Source organism: Ursus maritimus, unplaced genomic scaffold (genome assembly GCF_017311325.1).
Source record: "Ursus maritimus isolate PB19 unplaced genomic scaffold, ASM1731132v1 scaffold_18, whole genome shotgun sequence".
NCBI classification, from domain to species: domain Eukaryota; kingdom Metazoa; phylum Chordata; class Mammalia; order Carnivora; family Ursidae; genus Ursus; species Ursus maritimus.
This window is the reverse complement of record NW_024424230.1, coordinates 3,014,429-3,034,914: the sequence shown is the minus strand read 5'-3', so window position 1 is coordinate 3,034,914 and position 20,486 is coordinate 3,014,429. Positions and strand designations below refer to the sequence as shown.

Below are 20,486 nucleotides of genomic sequence, written 5' to 3'. Positions count from 1 at the left end.
CGGGTGGGTGATGGCGAGGCTGGTACCTATCCCTGGGTGACCCTGCAGGGCACTGTGCACACCGTGCATGGGGCAGGACTCCGTGTGGCTCCCCGGTCTACGCCGGCCTCCCTGAGGGTCAAAGTGTGTGTTTTCTCAGGGTCCGTCACAGCACCTGGCACCTAATAGGTGTTCCCTAAACATTGCTCACATGAATCAATGATTGAATTAGATTACAAGGTCTGTTTCCTCCAGCAAAGCAAGTTTTTGAGGACAGGGATCTTACTGTACCGAAGAGCATTTTTGTCATAGTTCTTGGGTTTAATAGACACCCAAAAAAGGGTGGACTTTACTGATGTATTTTGTTGGCTCGTGTATGTCCAGCGTCACGAAATCGCTGTTACTGTTTTTCACACCCAGGTGCCGCGTGTTTGCCTTGCCCCCGCATGGGACCTCATACGCACACACTCCCGGCTAACCCGAAGTTACAGGGAGCTCTGCGGGGCTCGCATAAACTTTTAGGAAAAGTATTTCAAGATAACCAAAGCCACAGAAGCACAGAAGATAACAGAAGACTTGCCTATGGAGAAATAAAGCCCGCGAGCTTAGTACGGTCCCTGGCCGCTCTAGCACAGCCATGTAGCCTCAATGCCAGCGCCCCCGACAGGTGGGACGAAGGTAGGAAAGGTTGATGGTAACTGCATTTGCGTCTTGGACCAAGACTGTATCACATCCTAGAAGTTCATACGTGTTGAGTTTCCAAATGATACAAAAACTATGCAAATGATTCCTTTTAATGAATCACAGCAAGCTCATCACATAGATGATAAAATTCTGAGAATGCACAGATAATTCTGGAATAATACTAATGCATCATTATTAAACATAATTTGTCTACTTCCAAAAATATTTTCAGGGAGCTTACAATCGCAAAATATGTATACATGTGAATTTTTTGAAGATTTTATTTATTTATTAGAGAGAGAGAGAGATAACACGAGTTGGGGGCAGAGGGAGAAGCAGACTCCCCGCTGAGCAGGAAGCCCGATGCAAGGCCCCATCCCAGAACCCCAAAATCATGACCTAAGCCAAAGGCAGATAGATGCTTCACTGACTGAGTCACCCAGGTGCCCCACACATGAAAAATTTTGAAAAAAGCATTTAAGAAAGAAGTCAGGTAACTGAAAAATGTAAAGTGAGTAAATTAATTATACAAGCAGCCAGGGGTTGGATACGTAACTGAATTCTGAATATGAGCTTCCCGGCAAAAAATGAAACCTATTATTTTCTAAGGACATTAGAGTCATCAAAAAAGCAAACATTTTTCCTAATGTGAAGTTCTACACTTAATTTATGAAGCAAATACTTAAACATAAAAGACATTGAATAACATCATTAATAGTCTTTAACAACGTATATTAGAACATAAGAAAAATGTGGATTATTTGAGCATCTCCTTTAAGCTAAAATCAAAGGCCTAATTTCATTGTTTTTGTAAATTGCAAAATTAATACGTTATTGTAAAAGATTCTTATACCGCAGAAGTGAATAAAAAGTAGTTCTTTTCGAAGACAGAATTTTGTTTAAGCTCATTAAAGATACTGTCATCGAGACTTTGCTTCTCAATGAGCCTAGAAAATTAGAAGAAGGGGTGTTGCCAAACCCTTCACCCTGTCTCTCTCCAGTATCAACCACCTGCCCAGGGCTTCCGTCAATTCTAAGAAGGAGAAGTCCTCCCAGAGTCGCCCAGCGCAGCACTGCGCACAGAGCCCCCGTCCGCCCCGTCGGGCACAGCAGACCCCGGCCACAGGTGGCTCTCGAGCAGTTGAAATGGGTCCAGCACAACCAAGAAAGTAAATGCCATTGGATCGTTCACTCTAAAAGGGCGAAATGGTAAATTTTAGGTTGGGTGTATTTCATCCACAATTAACAATAAACTGAGCAGATACAGCAAGCTGCAGAAAGTTTGCAGAAAGAGGATCCGAAAAGGAAGACAAGTTTGTGTTAGGATTTTGTTAAATCTGGCTCAGTTCTGATAGGTTGATGCATACGATTTTCCAAAAAGAGCCTGTGGTTCTTCTGGACTCGATTATTATAGTGCTAGACCAGAGCTCCGTCTCCTCTCTGTGAAAATGACCAAGTTTCTTAAAAAGAGTTTGTAAAGCTGTGTAAGGGAAGTCCGCCCAAACAGCAGAGATCTCCTGTCCCACCAGAATGACTTCTGTACTTTGTCTCTGACTTTGGCATGCCCTTAATTATTCTTCTTAAAATAAAAGAACCACCACATGTAATATATATATAAAACTTAAATATATACAAAACCTAATTTATAATTCTAACCAAAGACTCAGCTCACCTTCCACATAGAAATGCATGCAAATTAGTACAGGCCCAGAGTTTCATGGATACACAAACCTCAAAGATTTCAGATAAACAAATATTTTACTAAAAATACAAAATAAAATCTGGCCCTCCCTGTGGGTATTGCTTTGAAACAAGAGCTCTAGGGAAGGACAAATTCGCGGTTGGTACACCTTCTGAAACTATTTCTTTTGGAATTGAGCTAATCAATGCGCTGCATCAATTTCATATGGACCGGAAGGCCAAAGAGCTCGACTTCACATTGCCTTCACGCATCTTTCACTCGCTCATACATCATAGGCCCAAATATCATATTTGGCAATTGCAGGATAGTATTTTTTTAAATATTGTCCTTCTTCTTTTTTCTGGTAATTCCTTTCCTTCCTTTGTTCTTACCCCATTCAAGCACCTGTGCTGTTCTGTGTTTACCACGTTCTCAGGGAAAGAATTCTCGAAAGACAGAATCTGTGAGTGTCTTCTTGTCCATGTGTTCCAGAACTGTATTCCCTTGAAGGAACAAACCAGTAAGCCAAGACGTGTAGGAGGTTTGGAGGCTAGGTGGGCTTCTCTCCCCAGCCGTCTGCCCTAACATATCCTCACACTAGGTAAAAACCTCATAGCTTGCAGGGAGAGAGAAGAAAGAAAGGTGGAGGAGAAAAGTGTCGAGAGCACAGTTCAGGTTGGCTCCTGGGAGCCCGCATGGCCAGGAAGGCATTTGTGAGAGCCGGAGCTCCCCAGAGCCTGGGATGGGGTGCCGGGCAAGAGGGTGTCTGTAGATGGAGATCTGCAGTCTGGGTCAGCAACCCCATGACAGGCCTCCAGAGACTTCCATCCTCTCGCATATGGCAAAGTGAACCATAGAGTGCATGGAAGTAACAACAGAGCCAACAGGAAGCATGTGCTAGATGCTTCTAAGCTCCCCATAGAGACCAGTGTGAGCATCAGACGGGACAATGGCGAGAGCAGCTTCTCTGGACTGGGCAGGTGGCCCGAGACAAGAGGGCAGTGAGGACCACAGGCTTTCCTCAGCATCCCCACACTGCTGGATGGGATGGGGATGGGGCATTCGAGGGGCTGATTGACTCTTATTAAGTTTCTGCCACTCTCAGACACAGGGTGACTTGAATTGAAAATTAAATCAGGTTACCAAAAACTAAATATTCTTATACTTCTTGCACAAGAGTTTGAGAACCAAGAGTTGTACCTCCCCTAAATGGCACTCAACAGTATTCAAGCTGCTGCCTCTCACTGTCACAAATGAGCCTCACCTTTTCATCTCTGGACACAACAATCCCCACATTAAAGTACGCCTTGGCTGACAGCGCCAGTGCTCGCGGACCAGAATGTCCTGCTGCCGACCGACAGCCGTTATTTGTTACTCATGCATATTGTGGGGGGAGTCGCCAGAGCAGGAAGTGCAGCCACGGAGGGCAGGGGTCACACCTGCGTCAGAGCACTGGCTTCCCTCCGAGGCCTGCTTTAATCCTCTTTAGTGTTCATTTTCCCCTCACAAATGGTTTTATTAATAGTTACCTCTGGGACTTAACTGGAGGATTAAACAATGTCACCGAGAGATCTCCGGGGAAGGACAGCTTCCCAAAGATCTCCTTTCCAAGCCAAGAATTCTTGGAGCCAGAAAGGGCAGCTTTTGTCTCCTCCAAAGGCACCAGTCTGTTCCAGCTGGGAAGCAGAGCCTTCCTGAGGATGGGCTTCCCGGGTGATGGATGGTGGGGCCACCCCCAGGTAGGGATTGGGAGCTCCAGGCCGGTGTGATCTCTTAATCTGTACACTGAGACCCTCTCATGCTGCCTTCAGAGAGCAGCACACGAGGTATCCCCCAAGCGCTGGGTGGGGGAAGCACGATATCATGGAAACCTCCAGGAAGTCATGCCAAAACTCAGCACAGAGCCACCGGTCCTCACCAGCGCGTTCTCCAGAAAATGACTCAGACTAGTCACGAAGCCAGCGCACTCGGATTGATTTGGTGGATGCTGTATTCTTGTTTTCATGTTCACTGCTATCCTTCAGGTTCATTTCCTGTTCATTTCCTCCCGCAATGATAATTAGCTGCATCGAATTGATCAGAAGTGAAGACTCGTTTCCTTCTGGTTGGCCCATCAGGGACCGGTGAGTGGTCTTCCTACACCTGCTTACACCCCCCATGCCCAGCGCTGCCTGAAGAAGCGAGGTGGCCACTGTCTCAGACCTGTGCTCCAGCCCCACCTCAGCACCTCCTGCTCTGCGGTCAACCACCAGGTCCATCTTCTCAAGTCGCTGCCTGCATCCTGTCACTCAGATCACACTGTCTATAGAGAGAGCTCCTCTGTTCCTTCATAAATTCTCTGCTCCAACCTGACTGGTCACCACGCTCTCCTCTCGCACACCGAGAAAGCCGGGGGCTGAACAACACCTGCCCTGTAGCTCTCCTGGGATGCCTCGTGGCTTGAGGCAAGTGCGTATCCCCGACGGGCCTCGGTACCATTAAGACCAGATGTTTTCTAGGACCTCTTTCCTTCCAGAGCTGTGCACCCTCCCCCTGCTTCTGCGTAGTCCCCACCTCAGTGTTGCCCTGCGGGTGCTCTGCCTCAGCTTCCTCACCTGTGAAATGGGTATCATCATAGCACCCACCTTGAAAATGACAAAGCTCGAATAAAACTATTCATATTGAGCATTTAAAACAGTGCCTGGATCAATGATAGCTTTACTGTTAGTATTATGATCTCATTTTTACTTCCTTCAAACACCAGCCCACATCCATGACCTCCAGGAAGTCTTCCATGACAAATGCCATCCATGGTAATCTCCCTCTCTTAGGAACTTACAGCATCAACTGTATGCTCCTCTTGTTTGAGACACAAACACATACGCTCTTCCAATACCATTTATGGCATTCTTAGGGTACCTAACGTGTGAGGCCATCCCTCTAACGGGATTACCGAGGGCACCCCATGCTGCATTTCTTCGTAAGCACCACGGTACCTGCCATGACGCTTCGTCTACCACTGAGCAGCTGGAGTTATGAACGCTGGAAACCCCCGGAGGGATGCCGAGCATCCCAGTGTGCCCAGAAGAGGGCATGTCAGGTAAGCTGTGGGCAGCCAGCTCTGGGGACCCAGACATTCCGAAAACGCTCAATAGGCCTTGATACGTGCGCTCCCCGGGGCTGCTCACATGCTCACGGCAGAGCACACCTGAGTAGGGGGTCCCCTTGGCTGCTCGATCCACTTACTATTCTAAGAAAGTTAGGGGAACTTACAGTTTAAATCCTGCGTGATAGTCCTGTTTACCACCTCTAATCAGTGAACACCGCGTTGTTTGCCAATAACGACCCGTCTCAACATACAACGTACCTGAAAGTGAAAAAGAGGGAGAGAGACCAGAGAGCGAGGGTGGGAGCAGTTCACGGAGTTCAGCGCACCCCCAGCACGCCGCGCTCCCGTGTCATAATGGAAACATCAATCTTGAAAGAATTACATCAGCCTCAGAAGACACCGTTGCCAGGAAGAACGCCGCACCCCAGAGCCAGTCAGCAAGACTGGTTCTACTTATCTCAGAAGATCAAACCCGCAGGAACACGGGAACCAGCCACAGAGCGCTTCTAATGAGCCGAGCCTGTGCCGAGATTGACAAGACAGCGCCCAGAGTTCTCCGTCGATACAAGTTGAACAAGAACAGGCAGCTCCTCGACCTCAGTTCTGCTTTAGCAGAAAACCCCCGGCACTGATATTTTCCAGAAGCAGCCAGAAATCACTTGTAAAGCTGCAGCACAAAATGGAAGGAGCCACCGGTGTCCCGGGCCGTCCACGCAGCGACACCGCGAAGACAACGAGGGAGGGGAGCACGCAGGTGAGCTCCAGGGTTATGGCAGGAGAAAGGCCGCTTTAGGCGTGACGCCGTTTGGGTAGGATTTTTGGCAGCTCTTCCCGGATTATGACATCGTTATTTTATAATGATCTCCAGAAGTCGGAAGCATTAATATTTTAAAATAGGAAGAAATTTTCTTCCCAGCAATGACACGGCTCACAATAGGTGGTCAATTGTAGTAATATCCCATCGTACTTGAGATAAAAAGTGGTGATGGATTTTCTGAAGCCCCATCAGGGAAAACAGTATCAACTTGTGATGTAGCTTTCTGCGGGAAAAGCCTTTAGCCATGGAGCAAAAGTAATTTTATGCTAAAACAACTCATGGGAGTTCTCCTTAACCACCAGAGCTAACCAGGACCTTTCAAAAGAGCCAACACAGATATTCTGAAGACAGAATGTTCTCAGTGGTCCTGGAAGATTAAGTCCTTGACAGTAAGATCAATGACCTGCAAAGGAGCCCCTAAATCAGGATTTCTCAACCTTGGCACTATTGACGTTTTGAGGGGATAACTCCTGGTTGTGATGGCTGTCCAGTGCGTGGTAGGAGGCTTGTCAGCGTCCCAGGTTTCTGCCCGTTACACACGGGTAGCGCCCCCTGGTTGTGACAATCAAAACTGTCCATCGTGATTGCCCAATGTCCTCGGGGTGGAGGGCGGGGGGACAAAATGTGCCTTCTGTTGCGAACCCCTGCCCTAAGTTAACAAGAAGGTCTCCTTCGTTTGTGACATCAGAGTCCACTCATTGCCTGTCCGCTGACTAAATGAACCAGCACGTTCACCGCTATTACACTTCAGCTTTGGGGATGGGAAGGATAATCCCTTCCGCTCTTCCGGATGAACCAGGTGATCCCAACGGTCCCTGGGTTTCTCATGTTTCATGCATGGGATGTGGCCCAGTGGTGCTCACCTTCCGCCTTATGACGAACTGTTTCATCCTCCCCAGGGAACAAATCCTCTGGCTTTCGAAGGACACCCAGACAGGTTGCTTAATGATCGTTGGGACATTGTGGCACCGATTTTTAAAATGAAACACACATAAATATCCTGAGCCTGGGGGTTATTTCTCTCTAATCTTGATGGCCTCTCTCATCTTAAAATAATTTACAGGAATCCTGCGATGATAGTGGGCCGAGGGTTGCTTTTCCTGCATCACTTTACAGAGATACTTATCAAATGCCCAAACAAGGCCCATAAATCGCTCACTTCCCTGGTCAGCTCATACAGTTCTGAGTCCCATGTGGTCTATCAAAGGGTCACTTGGTGAGAGGCCAAGCCGCCAGACGTCTTCCCTCATTGCTTTTTTAATTTCCTCTCTTCCTTCCTTTATTCTCAGAGATACCACATCTTTAAATAAAAGGCAATGTACAACTTAACGGGGAATTTCATTTTAAATAAAATGTTCTTGAATTTAAAAGAGAAGAAAAAGAACCAAAGGGGGAGGGCGGAGAAGAAAAGAAAAGCTTTGCTTGATAAGTTGCCGGGAGCTCTTGGCTCGGGGCGTTGGCCTGCTTCCCACCCCTCCGCTCCACACAATCGGGTACTTTGAGACAACCAGTCAATGGCAGCAAAGCCAAACAAAAAGGGACCGGGCTCATTGACTATTTTGCTGAGGCCTTGCCATTTACGGGAGATGGGTTGCATCTGCCTCGCTTGCGGCTTTCTGCGCTCCATGGCTGGCTCCTTTCATGGACGATGCGTTCTCCCCGAGCCAGCTTTGTGCGCCAGGCTCGCCTCATGCAGGTGGCCGGCGTCCCATCTCCACGATGTCCCCCGTCCTCTTCAGAAGGGTCTCTTCCCAGCATGGGGCTGCCCCGGACCCAGAACATGCACTTCATTCACCTTGAACACCCGAAGGCCCATCAGTAGGAATCAGTAGGTCTACGTTTTGTCCCCTTTTTTGTGATTTATGAAAAATCATGCAGCTCCTGACTTAATATGAAAACAACCTGGAAAAGGATTGTTTTCCTTGTGTTGACAAACATTTCTGCAACGGGGACGGTCTTGGTCCTCTCACTTTCACGTGGCTTGCGATTGTGAACTGGGTGGACGATGGATCCGTGGATGGTGGCCTGAAAGAGAACACTCCGTTCTGAAGCAGACTGATCCCACACGTGTGCTTCTGTTTGGGTTGAATTCAAGGGCAGTTTCTCTGAGGACAAGCACTCGCATGCAGCTCTTTGTCCTCGGTCACGGCCTTGTTGTAGCACTATCCCTTAAACTGGGATGCAGGTGACAAGGTGCTCCGTTCAGAGTATGAGTTAGTTCACGATACACAATAGTCCCTAAATACATGGCCTTCACTGTGTATGCAGGACAGGTCCCATGCACAGGCGGAGGACAAGCTGTCCCCAGGTCATGGTTGTGACATGGCACGACCAGAGTGAGGAAGGAATTTATATTCGAAAAGAACGTGGGCATCTCCCCACCTGCTCGTACACCTTGCAAGGGGAACACACATAGGCAGAGAGGATACGCTGACATAGCTTGAACAAAAACCCAAGAAAGCAATGATAAAGTGACCAGGCAATCGAAGGAATGAAAATCTGTGGAATGGAGAAGGAAACACAGAGCACACCTCTCAAAATCCCCCTTGCCTAGCCTTCCTGATGACCGGGGATAAACCCAGTACCAGCATAACTTCCTTTCGCACTCAGCTGATCTTATCCCAGGGACAAAACAAGTGTGAATTCTACATCTAAAAGCAGCTCATTGCCTCATAAGAAGGAAAACGTGACACAGAGGGCAACTCTATACTTTACCAAGAATGGGGAGATGATCGAGAAAATACTGAGCAGGAAAGCTGCCAAGACTGTGAACACAAAAATAGTCACAGGCCATCAACCATCATCAAAAACAGCAATGAAAGTCTCTCTGAGTTAGAAGGTGATCATTTTGTCACACCTTTTCTCTCTTCTTTTATTTAAAGCTCTCTGCCTCACATCAAGAAAGTGTATTGTAGGGGCGCCTGGGTAGCGCAGTCGTTAAAGCGTCTGCCTTTGGCTCAGGGCGTGATCCTGGCGATCTGGGATCGAGTCCCACATCAGGCTCTTCTGCTATGAGCCTGCTTCTTCCTCTCCCACTCCCCCTGCTGTGTTCCCTCTCTCGCTGGCTGTCTCTCTGTCACATAAATAAATAAAATCTTTAAAAAAAAAAAAAAAAGTGTATTGTAGATCCGGATTTCTTCCAAAACAAGGGAAGTACCTGGGATGAGAACTTTCACAGAATTTAGAAAAATGCAAACATCTTTAACTTCCAAAAAATGTTTTAACAGTTGTATTAGTGTCTTTTGTTATTGCTTATTTTAAATTCTTTTTGAAGAAAAAACTCAAAGGAAATTGAGGGACAGTAAGGGAGAAGTAACAAAGGTGAGGACAAAAGGGAGGAAGGGATTTTCTTCTAGAGCTGTAAGGACAGCATTGAGCGGACCTAGAAGCACTGATAAGTCCAGCAGATAATACGATGCCATATATCACTCTTAAACTTTAGTCTAGAGACATACACTTTCAGAAAAATGTAGTAGACATGCTTTTCCTTGTTTCTCTCACTAAGGACAGCTAATCACCCATAAAACAAACTGCACATTACCTATACAATAAACACAAGGAGAGTAAAGGCTGGAGAGGAGCAAGCAGACCAGCAGGACCTTGGGACCCAAGGAAACACAGGTGGTATCATCATAGTCATCATCATCATCATCATCATCATCATCATCTTTTGTCTCATATCTACTAGACTGGGTATTAGACTAGAGAAGCCAGGAACCCAGCAATACCAATTGGCACAGACAAAAAATTAGTAAAAGGTGAAAGATTTATGCAATCTGAAAAGAAACCAGAGTATTGGCACAGACAAAAAATGAGTGACAGAAAAAGCCTGTTCTCAGTAAACAAAGTTTAATAAGAGTTTAATAAGAGTGAAAAGTTTGGACAAAACTCATTCTACTCCAGCCATACACTACAGAAAGAACTATGGCCCACCTCATCCCTGCCAGTCAATGGAGAATTTAGATTACCCTACGGCTAACCTCATATTTAACAGCGAGATGCTACTGAATGCTTTCTCACATAAGATTGGAAACAGGGCAAGGATGTCTGCTCATACCATTGCTGTTCAACAGAGTACTATAAATTCTAGCTACACAGTAAGGCAAGAAAAAAAATAAATAACAGGCATGCCGACTGGAAAATAAGAAATAACACTATCCCTATTTGCAGATTTTCTATGTAGAAATCTCCTGGAATTTACAAAAAGAACTGCTGAAACTAACAAGTAAGTTCAGCAAGTTCTCAACATAGGAGAACAGCATACAAAAATCAACTATATTTCTATGTAGTACCAATCAGCACGGAGGAGCAAATTAAAAATGAAATAACATTTATAGTCTTTCAAAAAATATTTAGATGTAAGTCTAACAAAACACATATAGAACTCGTGTGCTGAAAACTAGGAAACACGGATGTAAGAATTCAAAAAACATTTAAATGAAAGAGAGACATACCATATTCATGGATTGGAAGACTCAGCAGTAAAGATATCAGTTCTCCTCTTATTGATATACACATTTAACACCATTCTTATCAAAATCCTAGCAACATTTTTTGCAAATATTTAAGATTATTCTAAACTTTAATTTTTATATATTTTCTTTCTTTTTAAGACTTTTTTTATTTAAATTCAATTAGCCAACATATAGTACATCATTAGTTTCAGATGTAGTGTTCAATAATTTATCAGTTGTGTATAACACCCAGTGCTTTATGTGAAAAGTCTAAAGGCCGCATAATAAGTAAAGCAATCTTGAAAAATAAAGTAGGATAAATCATACTACATGGTACCAAGACCTACTATCTAGCTACAGTAATCAAGACTGGGTGGTATTGGTAGAGGGACAGACATACAGATCAATCAAACAGAATAGAGAACCCAGAATTACCCATCACAAGTATGCAAACTGATTTTTAACAAAGGTGCAAAAGCAGTTTAGTGGAGGAATAGTCTTTACAGCAAAAGGTGCAATTTGACATCCACAGGCAAAAAAGGAAAAAGCAATTCAACCTAAACTTCACTTCTTAGGCAAAAATTCATTCAAGTAAATAATTGATTGAAATGTAAATGGAGGGGCCCCGGGTGGCTCAGTCAGTTGAACTTCTGCCCTAGGCTCAAGCCATGACCTCAGGGTCCTGGGATCAACCCTGTGTCTCAGCTCCCTCCTCAGCAAGGAGTCTGCTTCTCCCTCTCCCCAGCTCCTGCTCTCTCTCTCTCTCTCAAATAAAAAAATAAATGATCTTCAAAAAAGAAAGAAAGAAAGAAAGAAAGAAAGAAAGAAAGAAAGAAAGAAAGAAAGAAAGAAAGAAAGAAAGGTAAATGTGAAGCTATAAAACTTTTGGAAGAAAACAGGACAAAATCTTCAGGATTTAGGGTTTCACAAGTTCTTAGACATGATACCCTCACCATAAAAGAAAATTTTCTACGAGTTGAACTTCATCAAAATTAAAAACTTTTCTCTGCAAACGACTCTGTTAAGAGGATGAAAAGACAAGCTACAGACTGGGAGAAAATACTTGTGGACCACATATCTGAGAAGGGACACACATCTAGAATTATTAAAAAAAAAAAAAAAGCTCTGAAAACTCAACACTAGAAAGAAAAATTCAAATAGAAAATAAGCAGAAGATAATAAGAGGCATGACCCCAAATAGGATATACAGATGGGAACCAGCACATGAAATCTGTCCCACATCAATAACTAATAACAAGTGCAAACCAAGACCATACTGAGATGTTACTGTGTACCTGTTACAATAGCCAACATGAAAATTAGTGACAACACTGAACGCTGGGGAGGATGGGGAGAAACTGGACCCCTCATACATTGAGGGGAATGAAAAATGGTGCCGATACTCTGGAAAAGGGTTTGGCAGTTTCTTAAAAAGCTAAACATATACTTAACCTGTAGTCCATTGCACTCCTGGGCATTTATCCCAGAGAAATGAAAACTTGTATCCACACAAAACCCGCACCCGACCGGGGACAGCAGCTTTATTGGCCCTAACCAGGAACTGGAAACAAGCAGAATGTCTCAGCAGGTGAATGTCTCAGCAGGTGAACAAATTGTCAGAGAGCCACACCATGGCAGCCAACTCAGCAATAACCAGGAACAGACAGTGGACACACACAACCACCTTGACGGCTCTCAAGGGCATTATGCTGAGTGAACAAAAACCAATTCCTAAAGGTCACATGCTGTATGGTGCCACGTTTGTAACATTCCCCAAATGACAAAATTATAGAGACACAAAAGAGATGAGTGGTTACCAGGGCTCAGGGATGGTGAGGGCAGGAGGACAGATACCCTGAAAAGAGGAAACATGAGGACTGTCTTTGTGGAGAGAATAGTTCTGTTGCTTGGCTGGAGTGATGGTTGCATGAATGTATGCGTGTGATAAAATGGTATAAAACCACACACACGCATTCTACCAGTGTCCGCTTGATAATTTTGATTTTGTGTTACAGTTATGTCCAAGGTAACCACGGGAGGAACCTGGGTGAAGGGTTCATGGGACGTCTCTGCTCCATCTTTGCAAATTCCCATGCACCTGTCATGATTAAATAGGACGTGAAGGTATAAAACGAAAATGTCCTTTTCCACCACGTCTCTTCCACTTTCTCCCAGAGAAATTGTACGCACGTGAAATACACACTTGCTAATACAAATGAGAGCGTACTATGCATATTGTTTACACCTTGTTGTTGTTTTCATACCGATCTTTCTCAAAGACCTTTCCTTTTAATCCCCTCAGCCTTTTCTTTCAAGGCTGCATCTTACTTCATCGTGGGGAGATCAGGCTTGACTTCTCCGATCCCTTCCCCGTGGGTGTCAGAGCTGCTCCAGCTTCCCGAAGAATTTTTCTTTGTTGCATTTTAGCATTATCAACAATGCTACCATGAATAAACGAGCACCACACACAGGAGCTCTGCCTAGCAGTGGTATGAGACCCATTTCACAGGAGTCTAGCCAACACTGGTTTTTATCAAACTTTAAAAATGTTTGACATTAGGATATTTGAAAAATTTCTTTGTCTTTCTTGACAGAGTCTCATCTTTGACTTCCACCACACCCCGCTGCTTTTTCCCGGCTCTCCTGTGCTGGTCTCTGCACCCCTGTGCAATGTAGCTCCCGCTACTTGACTCTGATGCGAACACTTGAGATTCGCAGGGGCTGAGTCCTGGGTCCTCCTTCCTCTCCACACAGCTCCTTGCAGAGCGCCATTGCATCAGCTTCCAAGGAAGTCAAACCCACCCTGAGGCAGGCAAGTCCCAAAGTCCTTAAATAAGGCACCCAGCCCTGTCCATGCAGCCTCTTTAAAGATCCTCTGTCCTTCTGGAACTCCCCATCTCCGGGTGGCTAGCTCCTTCTCTTCTTTCCCGTGTCCCCTTGCCTGTGCTAAGCAAAGAAGCCTCCCCTGCTATGTTCTGTCCCTGCCTCCTGTTGGTTTCTGACCTGGACCTGATTCTACCGCGAGGTTATGATGTGGCTTTGGTACTGACCTAAGTCTAGCTCTGTCTGGAGCAGCACTGACCATGAGACCTGTCTGTGAGGACGGACACGCTCCGGAACTGTGCCCTCCAACACGGCCCCCACGCCATAGGAGGCCACTGCGCTTTTTAAGACGTGTCTAGTGCCACTGAGGAACTGTTTCACTTTATTCAATTTATATTATTTTAAATTTCAGTTTAAATTTAAATAGCCACCTATGGCTAATGGCTCTTGTGTTCTGGACAGGAGGGCTCTAGAATCTCAGCTCTCAACCAGGATGTATAATGTCTGTTTTATTAACATTCACGTGCCTGACAACTAGCACAGGGGAGGTATGGAGTTGTAAGACAAAGAAGTGAATGAAAATAAAATGTCACTTTTTGTTCGCATTTTTTTTTGTTATAATGAGCTTGATCCTTTTTTCCGACATTTACAGAGCACCATTTTTATTTCTTTTTTTCCTATGGACTGACCATTTTTCTCTTGATATGTTGAAGCATTGTTATATATTAAGAAATTAACCCTTGGACTGTCAAATATGTTGCAAATATTTTCTGCAGATTGTAGTTGGTATTTTTATTGGTATCTGTTTACTTTGTAATGAGAAAGGGAAATACCTTTTAAGAAACTCCAAACAGCAGGGGTGCCTGGGTGGCACAGCGGTTAAGCGTCTGCCTTCGGCTCAGGGCGTGATCTCGGTGTTATGGGATTGAGCCCCACATCAGGCTCCTCTGCTGGGAGCCTGCTTCTTTCTCTCCCACTCCCCCTGCCTGTGTTCCCTCTCTCACTGGCTGTCTCTATCTCTGTCGAATAAATAAATAAAATCTTTAAAAAAAAAAAAAAAAGAAACTCCATACAGCAGTACAGGTGCTCAGTACTATGGCCAAGAGGGACGCTGAAGGAAAGGTGTGTTCACGCAGGAACCCCAGCCACGGTGGCGGCCTCTAGTACACGCACTGCAGACTTCAAGTAAAGGTCCAGCACACAGCCTGCCTCGGTGGGCAAGCGAGTCCCTCGATCTCATATCCCGTGTCTTTGTCGAGCAAAGGAGATCTCCTCAATGACCCGTCCTGTCGGTCGTAAGCCCTACCTGACAGCATGGTGGTAAAGCTCATGAGGAAACCCCACACCCTGTCCCAGGGATGGCTGAGGATTGTCACTGCCTGTAGACCAGTGTCCGGACCCCTGTGCCTCGGACCATGGGGCCCTCCCGCAGGAGGGGCGGAGTCTGGTGGCAGAGGCTGTCCTTCAGCAAACACCAGATGCCTTTCACATCCTACTCACACCCTCCAAGGGACCGTATTTCTCACTACAGTTTAGCAAGTTTCCCGGCCGTTGTGACACTGCCCACGTTGGCAGATGACCTACGATGCGTGCACCTCATTGCTGATGAACAAATACCTGTCAGTCGTAGACTGACGACTTCCATTTATGTTGAGTTTCAGGAAAAAGGGATAAAGCACCCTGTCCCATGATAGCATAAAAAGAAACAAGGAAATATTTGATATGTGCTTTCCAGGTTTGAATAAAACCTAAAGCTTGAGCTTTCATCAATCCCAAAAAAAGAAGAATGAATAAAACAGAACCAACATCCCATCAGGCCAATGGCTCCCTCAGAAGCTTTTCCCTCTGTATAGATTAGAGTTATGTCCACGTGTGACATACGTATATATGAACTGAGATTCCGTCACGTCAAAATGAAAAAAAAAAAAAAAACAGATCTCATTACCAATAAAGTGAATTAAGAAAATGTTTCTGGCTCCAAGAGTCTCTACTTCCTACAAGGAGCAAAAGTAGAAGGGCTATAAACATTTTAATCATCTCCTTGAATGTGAGCGGTGTGTACCTGGTGCATCTCTTCCATAGGAAACACGCGGCCTCTCCCTAATGGCACGTTTTCTTAATGGCGTTGCTGTTCCTGACTTCATTTCATTGCACTGTTACTTGTTATATCCGACGTGAGTTAATATTGCACTTAAAAATATGGAAAGGCATTTCTCCACCACATCAACTCTCTCCACCTGCAGAGGAAAGGAGAATGAGACCATAAGAAGGAAATCCATTGGACCCAAGTCTCTTGGGAGCACATTTAAAACTCAAGCTGGAGGGAGAAGATGAGATGTAGTAGGGGTACCAGAATAAATATGTCTCAACACATGGATGAGAAAGCTCTCCCCCCAGAAAACACACCACAGGTAAACAGGGAAATTAGAGACCCACAGTGCTGGGTGGAAAGACTACTGTCACGGTCCCACATGCGAGGCGCCAAGCAGCCCCTCCAACAGTGCGTGAAAACAGGCAGTCTGGCAGTCCGCTTGGTAACCACCTCTCCCATAATGGAAGCCCAGCCCCGAGAAGCACGTTTGGTACACACCCTGACAATTGGGAACAAACTCCACAAACGAACACCTTTTTTTCAGTAATTCATTCTCTCTCTCTCTCTCTCTTTCTTTTGGCATGAATAATCCAGCCATGTTGCTTATCACAAATTCACTAATGACACAACCATCCCTTCACACATCACCTGTGGATGCCCGGCCTTGGAAAAGTCCTATAAAACTGACGAGTATCATAGGAGACATCCTTAGGGGTCGTCTACACCAACACCCAGTCTGCCTCAAATCTGTAGGTGACAAGCCAAGATCCAGAGAAAGGACTTCTCACGGCAGCCTCTGTCAAAGCCAGCCCATCAGCCAAGGTCTCCTAAGCCAGCCAGGTCCTTGTTCTACTAGACCAGATGGTAATTCTCGTTCGATGGAAAACAGAAATGTTTAGAAGGTCCTGGGAGGGCCTTATTTCTTGAATGGAAAGTGAACACTTGACATTCTTTAAGAGTGCTGGTCAACTCCAGACAAGCCGTATTAAATGATGACGTGGGAACAGGGCTGCGAAAAATCTACGGGTAGAGGGGAAAAGGGGCCTTTTTTGAAAAAAAAAATCAACAAGCTGCTACAGATTTCAAAGCACTTAGAATTATTATTTTCCTTTCATATCCTTGTCTGCTTCTTGAATTCTGGGTCCTGTTCAAATGTTAGTTTTACTGGGATGCTTTATGGAGGCCAAATTAACGTCCAAAGTGGAATTAATGCTCACCTTTGTTCGGCACACGCAGACTCCCGGACGTCACTGAGGTGTTGAGCACATTTTAACACTCAAGAACATTTCACACCAGAAAAACACCCCAATTTACCAAAAGGTGGGACCCTCGAGCTCTTAAACCCTAATCCATGTTGGCTGCTAGGAAGGGATTTCCCTCCCGCCCCCTCCCCTCTCTCCCAGGCTTGGGCATTCCTTGTGCTTGCCCTACGCTCTGCATTAGGGCTGCTGGAGGGCTGGACGCCTTCCTACAGTACTCCAAGCCCTCCGACACTGCCGCCTTCTTTATGTTCAGCCCCGGGGCAGGAAGAGGGAGATAAATCTTGCTCCCTGTGGGTTGTCACATAGCCCGGCGTGCTGGGGCCTTCCTCTCAAGGTCTCTGGGCACTGGAGTGCCAAGATTCAACATGGCTGAGTACGCGTTCGGTCCCGTCTTGGCAGAGGCGCGGACTTTCCGCAGACAAATTAACATTGTTTCATCTCATTTTGACACCGTAATGTCTTTTCCATACACCTGCTCTGACATTTTCATGAAATCATTGCATCCCGATCAACTGAGTAGGGAATTAGCGTTGTTACACCAAACATTCTCAAGACCGCAGGTTATTTTTCATATCGAAACATCTCCTCCCCATATGCCGCTTTGGAGAGAGAAATTCGAAATCTAACACCCTGCAAATTTAAAAGTCTAAAATATGCATATTTGATTTTACAGTCTCTCTATTTACAACGTGTAAAGGCGTAGCTGCATTCATACATGGGTAAATGGATAACTTTTATAAAGTAAATCCAATCTAGGACTTTGACAGAAGAGGAGATCTCCCCTGTTTTGGCATGCGTAATTAAGAAATACTTCTGATTGACATTCCTGAAATTTCAAATAATAGTAATCATTATTGATACCACGTATGGCACAAAAAACTCCAGGATGATCAGTTTATTATTGGCTTAAATTTACGGGAAGGAAACGCTCGGGGACACTGCATGTGTGTTGAAGGCAAGCGTCGTTAATGGGAGGGGCTGCCGTTTGTCTTGATGCTGCGGGACTAGTTGGCTCTTCATGTACATGTATGACTAATACAAAATTACAAGTTAAAAACCCCATCGTGTCAAAAAGCACGCTGTAGAGAAGACAGTTCTTACGGACTTTGCACGCTACTCTTGGCAATTGTTGCTAAAATGAATTTCTAGATCCTCGAGGCTTTGCTTTATTTTTTGGTCCGAGAACTAGCTAACCTGAACCATCAGTGTGCGGGCTACGAGCAAGTAACTGAACACTTAGAAAGGCCCACACCAGAGAGCTTTGTGTCATATACTGTCTCTGTGCGTTAGGATGCGGTGGGAAGGATTTTTTAAGTCAAGTCTCAAACTGTGCTGCCCTGTGTGTGTTGGCCAGGAAACCTCTCTGGTTTGCTGATAGAGAAAAATGTACAGCAAACATAACAAAATTGTTCTCATCAGTGGAAAATGGCAGGCATAGTTCTTCCGTTTGCCAGTACAAAAACGCACATTTAACAAATTTGAAACAAGTGCTCTTCTGTCTAAAATGCCTAATTTCCACTTTCTCCTCAGCCACCGCCAACACTTCGACTCATCCTGTGAGACGTTAGCCAAATGCCGTCTGTTGTATTAGCTCTTCCAGATAAAACTTATAATTATTAACTTTTTTATGCATCCATTTTCACCAAACACATTAAACTATGACACTTAATTCAATTAACTCATTCCTGTGTTCATGCCAATTTCCCAGCCTCTCCACTCCCAAAATTCAGTCTGTAAAATCCTACCGGGCAGGGATGGTGTGCTATAATTTTCAAATCTCCAGTTATTAGCACACGAAAACTTATTAAGTGAACAAATATTACAGCAGCCTTCCAAAACAAAATATTACCCACGCCCCCCTTGCAAATGACCTCCCTAGCTATGCACCATGCAGGTAGAAAAATTATTAAATCGATATATATTCAAATCAATTCAACAAATATTGATTTTCGCATCTAGTTGAGAGAGGCACTGGGACGCACGGGCCTGCCGTTTACCGCCACCCTGTTCCTCGTAATAGGGTCCCTTTCCTGCAATTGAGAGACTGTATTAAGATATTTACCTCTAGAAAACCAGTTCATACGGGAGCTTCTGCAATTTAGACGCAAGAAATTCTGCACAGAATCTGGAAGTGAGACGTGAATCCACTCTTCAAACTCAGTTTCCTCCCGTGGCTGCACGAGCGGCGTTTCCTGGAGTTGAAGGCGTTAACACTCACAGGAGAACGCGCGGGGGGAGTTTTCCTTCACTCTGTGCGCAACCCCATACGGGTCTATTTGTTCCGCCGAGCTGTTAATTCCTCACACCTCTGGTAATTTTAAAGGGTGTAAACTCGATGGAATTAATGATGTTATTCTGGTGACTGTATATGGTTCAGCCTTCCCAAAGTTTGCCATAAACAGCAAGGGGCTGAAGATTGATGATTTTTTTTCCCTTTAAGTGCTAGGCTTTTGTGGGCGGTGAATATTAAAAACAAGCTGTTTCAGTCACTGAGTATCACAGGTCAGGCAACTTAATCCCAGTGAGATGATTTGTGTAGGCAATGGATTTGGGGGTTCAGAAAGCACCTAGAAACTTTTGCAAAACTCTGCGTTTTCATGGACACACGGTGGGAAGGTTGCTCTTTAGAGGATGTCACGCTTGCCCTGGGGACATTGTGTATCACATTGTCAACAAAAGTCCTAGTTCTGGCCCAGGGCACCCAAGGCCCAGGCATGGATGGGACTCCCCCAGTCTCAGGCTCTCCCCTACTACGTTCTGATGCACGGAAGGAAAAAATGTGAGCCAGCGAAGAGTCATGATCCCCAGCTAGAGAGTAAAAGGTCCTCACCTCATCTCCTCATCTTCAACCCGTAACCCATGTGCTTCGAGTGAGCTGTGAGCGCCTGGGCGCAGCCCCAGCCCCAGCGCCCCTGAAAGAACGGAGCCCATTTCCAAGGGGGGAGCACAGCAGCAGACGGATGACAGGCTGCAGGTAACAGGGAAAACCGCAGCCCGATCTCCAGGTCACCGACAGAGCGATGGCGCTAGGCCTCCGGCCTCAACTCAGGATTCCACCGGCACATGTCTGAGCAATAATGTAGGTTTTTAAAATTCCAACGGGTTGGCAGGGGAGGACGTTTGGCTTTTCAGGCACGCGAGTTCCTCTGCCCACGTCTATAAGACACTGAATGAGAGTCACACACGAGGAGAGAGAGCACGTCAGAAGCTGGAAAGTACCGTCCAGGGCGTGTGTTCCCAGTGCCCTCTTGAACAAGTGTCGCGTTCCGGAACCTCAGTTCTTCGGCACACACGCCCGTCCCCACTGTACAGGTGTCATTCGCCAATATTGAATGACAAAAATCAGTAGGGGTGGGATGATTGTCAATGGCCTTCATCAGCGGGACTGGGCCTGTGCAGAGCGGGAGGGCTGGCTCCCCAGCTCCCATCACTTCACCGTGGACACATCTCCTTGCGGGCGTCCTGGGGAGAAGGCACGTGTCCCTCACTTCGGCTGTTGTTTATCCAACATCTCCTCGGTCTGTTTCTCAGGAATCCAAACCATCAGTGTGGCTCCACGGCAGATCAATGTTGGTCTGGTGTCGACTTGTTTGTGCCCAGTTCCTC

At 45.6% G+C, this 20,486-nt stretch overlaps 1 long non-coding RNA gene across 2 annotated transcripts in view; it reads right to left on the bottom strand.

Annotated features, from left to right (window-relative positions):
- LOC103658417 overlaps positions 1-20,093 on the bottom strand; it is a 33,340-nt gene extending 13,247 nt beyond the window's left edge. For both annotated transcript variants that reach the window (XR_005835368.1, XR_005835369.1), the window contains exons 1-2: positions 18,943-20,093; positions 15,589-15,763 (exon numbers count right to left, since the gene is read on the bottom strand). This is a non-coding gene — a long non-coding RNA (uncharacterized LOC103658417). The remainder of the gene's footprint in view (positions 1-15,588; positions 15,764-18,942) is intronic.
- Positions 20,094-20,486: the final 393 nt, after the last annotated feature.